This window comes from Hevea brasiliensis, chromosome 6 (assembly GCF_030052815.1).
Source record: "Hevea brasiliensis isolate MT/VB/25A 57/8 chromosome 6, ASM3005281v1, whole genome shotgun sequence".
Lineage (NCBI taxonomy): Eukaryota > Viridiplantae > Streptophyta > Magnoliopsida > Malpighiales > Euphorbiaceae > Hevea > Hevea brasiliensis.
In genome coordinates, this window is record NC_079498.1 from 8,595,380 (window position 1) to 8,606,339 (window position 10,960).

Below are 10,960 nucleotides of genomic sequence, written 5' to 3' on the forward strand. Positions count from 1 at the left end.
TGGATCACTTACAGGAAAATTAATGGAACTTGTGGATACCTTGGAAAGGAGAAGGGTGAATATTGCTTGCATTCAGGAGACTAAATGGGTAGGAGAGAAAAGTAAGGAAGTGGGTAATTCAGGGTACAAACTGTGGTTTACATGAAAGGAGAGAAACAAGAACAGAATGGGCATAATCATAGACAGGACATTGAAAGACGCAGTAATAGCTGTGAAAAGAGTAGGAGATAGAATTATACTAGTAAAACTAGTGCTAGAAGGAGAAACAATAAATATAGTTAGTGCTTATGCCCCACAAATAGGACTAGACAGTGAGAGTAAACAAAGGTTTTGGGAAGATATGGATGATTTAATGCAAAGCATACCGAATGAAGAGAATGTTTTCATTGGTGGAGATTTGAATGGGCATATAGGAAGTAATAGATAAGGTTATGAGAATGTTCATGGAGGTTTTGGTTTTGGCAGTCGAAATGAGGAGGGAAAAAGCATCTTGGATTTTGCTATGGCATATGACCTAATACTAGCAAATACCTACTTTATAAAAAGAGAGTCACATTTAGTGACTTTCAAAAGTGGGCAACATAGAAGCCAAATCGACTTCCTCTTAACTAGGAAGACAAATAGAGCTCTATGCAAGGATTGCAAGGTCATTCCAGGAGAAGCTTTAACAAGTCAACATCGGTTGGTGGTCTTGGATGTCAAGTTTAGGAACAATTCAAGTAAGGTCAGAAGAAATAGTGTAGCTCGAACAAAGTGGTGGGAGTTCAAAGGAGTAAAGCAAGTGAAGTTCAAAAATGAGCTTCTCGAGTCTGAAGTATGGAAGCTGGATATGGAGGCCAATGATATGTGGATACAGATGGCATCAAAGATTAGAGAAGTAGCTAGAAAAGTACTTGGAGAGTCTAAAGGACATGGACCACCCTCAAAAGAGAGATGGTGGTGGAATGAGGAAGTACAAAAGGCAGTGAAGAGAAAAAGGAAATGGTATAAGAAATTACCTAAATGTGATAATAATGAGGCATATGAACAGTACAAGATAGCAAAGAAAGAGGCAAAAAAGGCAGTTAGTCAAGCAAGAGCACAGGCCTTTGAAAAGTTATATGAGAAACTTGGAACTAAAGAAGGGGAGAAAGATATTTATAGATTAGCAAGGAGGAGAGAAAGGAAATGTCAAGATCTCAATCAAGTTAGGTGCATTAAGGATAAAGAAGGAAAAGTGTTAGTGAAAGATGAGGACATTAAAGAAAGATGGAGAAATTATTTTAATGATCTCTTTAATAATAGTCAAAATGGTAATAGCATGAATATAGATTATAGAACAATAGAAAAGAATGTGAATTATACTAGAAGGATTAGATCTTTAGAAATAAAGTAAGCACTTAAGAGAATGAAAGTGGGTAAAGCCTGTGGACCCGATGAAATACCAATTGAAGTGTGGAAGTATTTAGGAGATATGGGAGTGGCATGGTTAACTAAATTATTTAATAAGATTCTAAACTCAAAGAAAATGCCTGATGAATGGAGGAAGAGTATTTTAGTACCTATTTTTAAAAATAAGGGAGACATACAGAGTTGCTCAAATTATAGGGGAATTAAACTCATGAGCCATACTATGAAATTGTGGGAGAGAGTTGTGGAGCATCGACTACGTCATGATACTTCTATCTCTCTCAATCAATTTGGTTTCATGCCCGGTTGTTCAACTATGGAAGCGATCTTTCTCATTAGAAGCTTGATGGAGAAATATAGAGATGTGAAGAAAGATCTACACATGGTTTTTATTGATTTGGAGAAGGCTTATGATAGTATTCCAATAGAGGTCTTATGGAATGTGTTAGAACAAAAGAGGGTATCTATTAGGTACATACAAGTATTGAAAGATATGTATGAAGGAGCAACTACTATTATGCGCACAGTGGGAGGGGACACAAGAGATTTTCCAATCTCAATTGGATTACACCAAGGATCAGCCATAAGCCTTTACCTTTTTACATTAGTTTTAGATGAACTGACGAAACATATACAAGAGAGTATTCCTTGGTGCATGATGTTTGCGGATGATATTGTTTTGATAGATGAGACATGAGAAGGAGTCAATAGAAAGCTAGAACTTTGGAGAAGTACTCTAGAGTCAAAGGGTTTTAAGTTAAGTAGAACGAAGACAGAATACATGCATTGCAAGTTCAGTGAAGGCCAAACTGGTGATAGGGAAGGAGTTAGTTTGAATGGAGTGATACTGCCCCAAAGTAATCACTTTAAATATCTAGGCTCAGTCCTTCAAGTAGATGGGGGATGTGAGGGGGATGTTAGTAATAGGATTAAAGCCAGATGGTTGAAGTGGAGACGTGCCACGGGAGTTTTATGTGATCGTAAGATTCCCAATAAATTGAAAGGAAAATTTTACCGTACAGCCATACGACCGGCTATGTTATATGGTAGTGAGTATTGGGCACTGAAAGAGTCGTATGCATCTAAGATAAGAGTTGCAGAGATGAGAATGTTAAGGTGGATGAGTGGCCATACTAGACTAGATAAAGTCCGTAATAAGAGTATTAGAGAAAAGGTAGGAGTGGTGCCAATTGAAGATAAGTTGAGAGAAGGGAGATTGAGGTGGTTTGGTCATGTGAAGCGTAGACATACGGAGGCTCCAGTTAGACAAGTAGAGCACATTAGGTTAGAGGATAGAAAGAAAAAAAGGGGTAGACCTAAATTGACTTGGAGGAGAGTAGTACAACATGACCTAGAAGCATTACACATTTCTGAGGATTTAACCCAAAATCGTTCAGAGTGAAGAAAGCGAATCCATATAGCCGACCCCAAATTTTTGGGATAAAGACTTAGTTGAGTTGAGTTGAGTTGTATTGGTTGAATTATTAACTCACTGATTGAACCAGTAATCTATTCACCCAGTCTTTTCACTGGATCAACCTCTGAACCGAATTTAAGAACCGAATTTAATAACACTTGTTAAGACAAAGGTAATCGATTAGGATATCCTAATTGATTTTTGACTTTGCTTTATTTTACTTCTTTTTTCATTTTATAATGCCAATAGTATATCTACACTTATTATTATTCTTAAGAGATAAAAATATTTTTAAGAGATAAAATAAAATTAAGTTATTAAAATAAAGTTTCTTTAAAATAAAATTTTTATATATTTATAATTTTTATTATTTGAAAGAAAGTGAAGGTTTTAAAACTATTTATAAGTTTTGAAAATAAAATCTTCATTAATGTGGTACATTGAAATTCTTGATCATGTATAGTTTGTAATTATCTTTGTAAACGCCGAAAAACATATATAACAAAATTCAGTAAAACTAAGTGCGAATCCAAATAATAAATTCATAATCATATTGATTACAATAAAAGTAGTAAGATAATAATGCCATTGGAATATTAGAATGAAATTTTCTAAATTATCCCATCCAGAAACTCTCTTTAAACAAAGCAAAAGCTCATATAATAATTCCCAATGTATCATTTATATGCCAAACTAAATAAGAAAGGGAAAAAAATCGTCTGTGTTAAACATTAAATTGATGATTTACATCCTTCAAAAAAACTTTAATTAATGTAACAACAATGTTAAAAAATTGGAAAAAAAGGGAACAATTAACTTTGGCTTCTTTGTTCTTCAGTTGCCACTTTGTGTAGAAATCAATGCTGTCATTGTATCAGTTCTTCTAAATCTTTAATTGCTTCTGCAATTGCATAGATTATCATCTTCTTGATCTGTACCACAAAAAATTGTAGGAAAACAACCTTTAGGCTCAAAAATGGCATTACCAACGTTCTCTTGATTCTAAATAAATGATAGCAGAAAGGTGTTACCTCAAGTTTGTCTTCACTAGCCCTGTGGTTCTTTGGAAGTTGTCTGAACTCTTTGGTTAAGCGAAGGCACTCCTGGACATTTTCAGGAGAGACAAAATCTACGGCAACTTTTGTACATGACTGTTTAGATGGAGGAAAAAGATATTAAATATAATCTCCATCTACATATGAAAGCACTATTTCATGAAACATTAGAGGAGGATTTAAAAGAAAAATATGCAAGTCTCAATATTTACCTTGAGATTCCTAACTTGGTGTGGGCAACCAGCAGGAATAAACACGGCTTCTCCAACTCTTTGTTCAAATGTCCAAGGTTCAATACCTAGAAGTGTAAAACAATTCGAGTGTCACAATAATTTTAGAAAGAGAGAAATAGAGAGAGAGATTCAGCTTTCTTAATATACTAACCAAATTCCTCCTTCAACTTCTTTTTATGCTCCGAAGTTAAGTAGAAACACTGGTCATGAATTGGATGGACGACCTGCTTATAACAGGTTAGTAATTAGTGAATCATAATCGACTAGTCTGAAAAATAAGTAGTCAGTATAAATTACCTGTTTTACTGGGGAGCAGTAAGTGTGCCTAAATTCCATGGAGTGCTTTCTTAAATATTCTTCTAACTTGGAGACATCCTCCCTTCTAAAAATGTCCCACAATGCACCACACATATTATCTGTTTCACCTTCACTGGGCAAACCAGGGAGTGTAGCGCCTCTTGGCTGATTATGGGAAAGCTCAAGTTGTTCACTGATTTGGGAGGGGTGCTTCTCTGTCTCAATAATCTTTGATACACCCATCTCTTTCCAGCTACCGCTGCAGTCACTAAGTTGTTCAATGGAATGATGGTCTAGCTGATGTTGCTCCAAACGTTCTTTCTCATCCTGTGCCAAATGTTTCCTTTTGAGCTGTTGAATAGCAGTCTGTTGTTCTTCACTTAAAGCTACCTCCGCAGTATGTGTCAAAATATTCACCTACATTATTGGACAAGTTTAAGATCAGTATGAGCTCCCTAACCAACAGTTGGTAAACCACGGGGGGAAAAGGGGCAGCTATTTTCTCGTCTTTAAAAAGAAAGGGAAGGGGGAGGGGGTGGTTGTGTGGAAGGGGGTGGTGGGGCGGGGCGGGTGGTGGTGGTGTGGGTGGGGGAGAGAATGTAGAAGATTTGAAAACCCATTACTTATATAAGCATTTGCTGAAAATGGAAGAGCCCATATGAAACTCATTCTTGACATAAACGTTTAAGTCAAATTTAAAGAGTTTGCGGAGAGAGTAGAAAAAAATAGGAGACTCTTAAGCAACTTATGCTAGAATACAAGGTGCAAGGCGTAGTAATAACATGGTGGATATTTTAGGCATACCGCATCTGACATATCACAATGAAGTTTGGTTACAGAGTCCCCTCTGCCGAGCTCTTCTGTTGTACCATATGCGATGTAAGTTTTCGGACCCATGTCTGGTTTGAGCAAATTTGGTGGAAATTTCACAGCAAGGTTAAGGATACCAGCCTTGGGATCACTATATTCTTGAAATGGCAATGCACTGATAAACTCATCACAATGGCGTGGCAGAAGGTCTTCAAACTTATCAGATGGGGCCAATCCTTCAGCTTCAGCATCTCAGGCCAAAAGTTTTCATATCTTCTTCCTTCTGTATAGCCCTTGAAAAATTGACAGGTACTAATTTCCACCTGAATATTTTAAAAATCAGCACTCGTGAGTAAAACTACAAAGAAGATACATCAGCATAGGATAGATTAATGTAACTCATAAAAGGAAAATAGAATATCTTTTTGATCACATGCATGATACAATATTTTTGGGATGAAAAAAGAATTCCAGGTAGGATAATGGCGCCAAACCTCACAAGAAGCCAGGCAATCAATGGCCTTCACTTCAGACATATTAGCTCTTGTCTCTGGGTCCACATTTTCGCATAATGCACGCCACATTACCATTGGTTCCCAGCTCAAATGAGTTGTTACCTCAAGGGCATCGCGAACTATAACAGGTTCACCTTTAACCCAATGCTTTTGAAAGTGAAAAAGCTCTTCAACCTCTTGAATGTCATTCATAGCAGGGCAATACAAGTAATTGTCCTTGGATCCTTCTCTAGAAGCTGCGCTCCGCAGCATCTCTCTTCCTGCTTCAGAATTGTTGCACATCGAATCTGCCCTTTCCGTGTCAAAACCTACCAAATCTCGCGCCTTCTTTTTCAACTCTGAAATGCATCCCATTGGAAGGATACGCTTTAGCTCCAGTACACAATCACCACAACCACCCATTTCTTTTGGGGCACAAGAAATACTTCCATCATCATTGGCATTCCACAGCACAACCGTTGGTTCACGTTGATCCTCAGCATTTTCAAAATCAAAAGGCAGTGGATCTCCACCATGCATGTAATCAGAGCCTCGGTCTACGTATTGAAACTTCATTTCAGCACGACTTGACAAGCTTCCTTCACGTATTTCGTGACAACAACTGAGACACAGTTCATAAGCACATTTTGGGCAGCTGCGGTGGAGGTCAACAATAGAAGTCGCACAATGGTTGCTGCACCAAGACCCAAAAAAATTCAATAAATAAGCTTTAAGTTCAAACAATAAAATCACATAGTTTCCACCCTTCAGCACAATAAGAGATTCTTACCAATAGACACGTTCATCATTATTACAGAAGTTCTCTGCTATCTCAGGGGAGGAACCTGATTACAAGAACAATTAATAATTTATTCGCAGGAAATGAATTTAAACATAAAAACTCATACCTGAAGCTAAAAAGAAAACGAGGATGTACCTTGAATGCTAGCCTCAATTTGCATCTCTTGAGTTTGTTCTTCACAGATTTGTTCCAGAAAGGGAAGCAGAGACTTTATCAAATATTTTAGATGCTGAATCTTTTCACTGTCGGTGATGTCCCTTTTTGATGTCTGGACGTGATCAATATAATGAGCTAGTTAGAAGAAATGCTTGCATTCAGAATTTCAGTTCTGTAACATGGTGCTCCAACTGCCAATGTAATATAAGATGCTTATTTGTCAACTTACAAGTTTAAAAAGCCTACTCTAAATTTCAAAAAACTAGCCTAATGGAGCTTTTGCTTCTTTATTAATGTCCTCACAATCAATAGGATAGAAGAGGGACAGAATAAAAACAAACCTTAATCAAACCACTGGAGTGCAAACACGCATTGCAGTTGCAATTTCTACGACAACAAGGACATTGTTCTGCAATTTCTTCTTCTGTCATCTGTGGATACCTACATACATCACAGCAGAAAATGCATATGCCAAGTAAGCTTCTAAGCTTGTTATACTAAAACAATGTCAAATAGTGTAGCCAAAAAATTTACCATTGTTTGATACATTGGACACAATATATTTTGCTTTTACACTTCTTGCAAGGGACAACAATTTTTCTTTCGTTTTTCATGCACTGATGACACTTTGGGCGTGCTTCTATTTTGGCCTGCTTGAAGCAAGAAAAACTGACAACTTTAGTTACCAGAGTAAACAAAGAAAGAAACTATTCCTTTCAATGTCAAGGGAACATGTATAATTCCACTATAGCAGATAAAAAAAAAATGACCAGAGGTAAATAACCTTCAAATTTCTCATTGTACGTGTCCTGCTGCTACTGCCACTACTCTTCATATCTGAAGCTGACGAGGGAGAAGAAGATGAAGTACCTAAAGAAGCATTTGCAAAATCTCCATTTTCTAGCCTTGTATACATGTGATTTCTTTTGACTGCCTCACTATCTGAAGTTCTAGCTCTTTTGCGCGCTCTTATATTCATAATACACGCTTGCTCTAAAACTTCATCTTCTGAATCACCCTCCAAGTCTACAACTACAAAACTACTTCTCTTATTCAGCCGCTTCTTTGGAATTCCATTGCCTTTCGAGAATTCAAAAGCAGGAGTCAGTTTCACTTTCTTGGATGAATTTTTTGTTCTTGTTGGGAGTGACCACTCATCATCATCATCGTCCTCTTCCCGTTTCCATATCTTGCCATTAACTCTATTCTTAAGGGTTTTGTGAACTTGTCTCTTCGATGCAAGCCAAGAAACATTCGAGATTCTTCTCATCTTCTGCACATTATGATCACCATCACCTCTGTGCCGGTCTTGCTTAGAAATAACAGCATCCATCCTCACTGCAAGAAAGAACCAGAGATAAATACCGAAACAAAAATAGAATAAAAAATTCATATTGCATGATTTTTCTTCCACCATGAACTACGATTTATAGGGAAACAGAAATTCAATAAGCAATTAACAGATTAAACGCCAATGAATTACGCATTAAAAACAATAACCATATAGTCGAAGACCATGACCAAAAGAGCTGCGGTTGAATGATAAACTCAGGTGAACTCAGCTAAAACAAACAAAAATCATCCCCATTGACAAAGAAATAATCAAGACAAACAGAATACATATAAAGCAAAACCAGAGACTTACAAAGCTATCAAATACAAATTATAATTTGAAAAACATACAAATTCAAAAGAAACAGAGAAACCCAAAAACGAACCTGTGAACTAATCAGGGAAAAAAAAATCTCTATAGAAAATTTAGATTGAAGAAGCGAACGATGATAAATGAAATCGAAGAAGAGTGCCTTGCGCGTGAAGACATACAAATGGCATGGGAATTTCCCGTTATAGACCTGAACCGACCTCAACTCCTTTTGATGATGTTATCCCACTCTCTTTTGGAAACCGTGTGATGCAATCTTTTTCTCGGTTCCTTTGATTTCAAGAATTAAATTGGGGTGAGCATTCAGTTCAAATCAAATCGAATCAAACCGAATACAATCAAATCATAAAAATCAAATTATATAGTTTAGAAATCGAACCGAACTGGATGAAAAATCAAATCGAACCGCTCTATTTTGGTTCTGTTCGGTTCAAACCGATCAGTTTTATTTTTGATTGATTTTTTAATTTAGACTTGATTTTCAAGTTATTTTATCTGATTTTGACCTTGGTTTGAACCTAATAACCATTAATCAATGAAATTAAACAATATATATATATATATATATATATATATATATATATATATATATATATATATATATATATATATATATATATAATTACATATAATTCATAAATTTTCCATAAAAATAAATCAATTCAAAAATCAATAAAATTATTCGGTTCGATTTAATCGATTTTTTTCTCTTTAAAACTAAATCGAACAGAAATAATCAAAATTTTTATAATATAAAACCAAACTGAATTATCTTAAAAATCGAACCAAATTATTAAATTAAAGTGGTTTAGTTCAATTTATTCAATTTAAACCAAATAATGCTCACCCCTAGAATTAAACAGAAATTAGCTTGTTTAAAAATTAATATTTATTATAAAGGAGCAGGGAAGGGGAGTTCAACTTTAAGTTGCATCACTAGACTATGCTTAGTTGTTAATACTTAGTTGGTAAGGATAGAAGCTCTCCTTCCTTATTTTAAGCAGAGTTCGATTCTATTGAAGAGATTCATATTAAATGCATCAAACTTTGACATAATTTGAGAAACCATTTATGAGGAATTTGTTACTTTCTTTTCTAAATTAATTATAATACATTCACTAATTTTTTTATAAATATGTTGTAAGATATAATAATATTTTTGTTGAGATATAATAACTTATTTGGGAGGAAGATTTTATGGGGGAGGTGAGGTTTCTGAGAGCCCAAAACTTTCAGTTTCTCAACTTACTAAATTGGAGTGTTGGGAATATTTTTATATATTAAATATTAGTTATTATCAATCTTTATCTTCCCATATCTCATCCAAATAAGGTAAGAGTAGTAAACCATTATTTATTTAACTTTACCTTACCTCCTTACACTCCTCCTAACGCAGTGTAAGTCTTGATTAATTTGTAAATAATTAATAAAATTAGTTCAGTGATACTATTGAAGTAAAAAAAAAAAAAATTGTATACAAATGTTCTTTTTCCAATGGTACAATACAAACCAATATGAGAAATGCAAACAAAAAATCTACTTTGTTTCATACACTCAAAATAATATACATTCATCCTTGAGTAGATATAACTTTACCACAAAATGCAGAGCTTCCATTTCTTGTTGGCATATTTGAATGATTGTAACTTGGCCTCTTTTCTTTCTCCTTCCTTTAATCTACAGTGTCGCTACATTGGCCTAGTAAGTTGCAATGTGCCTAAATGTACAGTGAGATTTGAAGTCTCATGTTGTTAAGGCTCTGGATGTTCCTTAATAACATCTGTCAAAGATGATGGTGAAGATGCACCACTAATTCTACTAGGCATAGGTGTATTTCTTCGAGATTGGCATTTTGTAGGGACTAGCACACTCTCAGTCTCCAAATTTTCACTTATATCTTCATCCTCCTTGTCATCATCACCTTTGAAAACTGGATGCATATATGCATTTTGGAGATAGGTTTTCAAATTTAGGTTTGGCTTCCTTGCACGTTCCAGGGAATCTTTCATCATCGCTTCTTGAAACCCAACAAACAAAGACCATTAATTTTGCAATTGGAAGACAGCAACAAACCTGTAATGGATATCTTCTAAAGGTAGGTTCATAGCGGCCTTTGCAGAAATTATCGAACCATATAGTGAGTATTAGCAGGGCAATGAGAAATGGTATTGACTGAGCAGCTTCCTTTGTACTCAACAATCCAATAATAAGCACTTGTGAGATTATAAATGCAATGATAACACGTCCATGAACATTGGGCCAAAATGCTGCACCGCTCTGGTACTCGTGTTGTGTACCGCAGAAGTGTGTAAACTACAAAGAAGTAATGTAAATATATAAAGCACTAGTATTTGCATGGTTCACTCTCTCAACATAGGATTACATCCATGGGCATACCATCTTTCAATATCATAAATAATAAATCATCAATTATAAGCTCAAAGCTATACCACCCATCATCCTAATTACACCCAAAATAATCCACACTACAAAACTACTTATAATAAATACATTAGTTAGTCTTTTTAATCTCCTCTAGACATAACTCAATATATTTACTATTTTAACTGCTACACTATAAAGAGTGTCTTCAACTATAATAGACAATAATCCCTTCCTCTTGGATTATGTTTTTTCTCTATCT

General features: G+C 35.3%; 1 pseudogene; it reads right to left on the bottom strand.

Annotated features, from left to right (window-relative positions):
- Positions 1-3,419: 3,419 nt before the first annotated feature.
- On the bottom strand, positions 3,420-10,328 carry LOC131180570 (lysine-specific demethylase JMJ26-like; annotated as a pseudogene).
- Between the last annotated feature and the right edge of the window lie 632 nt (positions 10,329-10,960).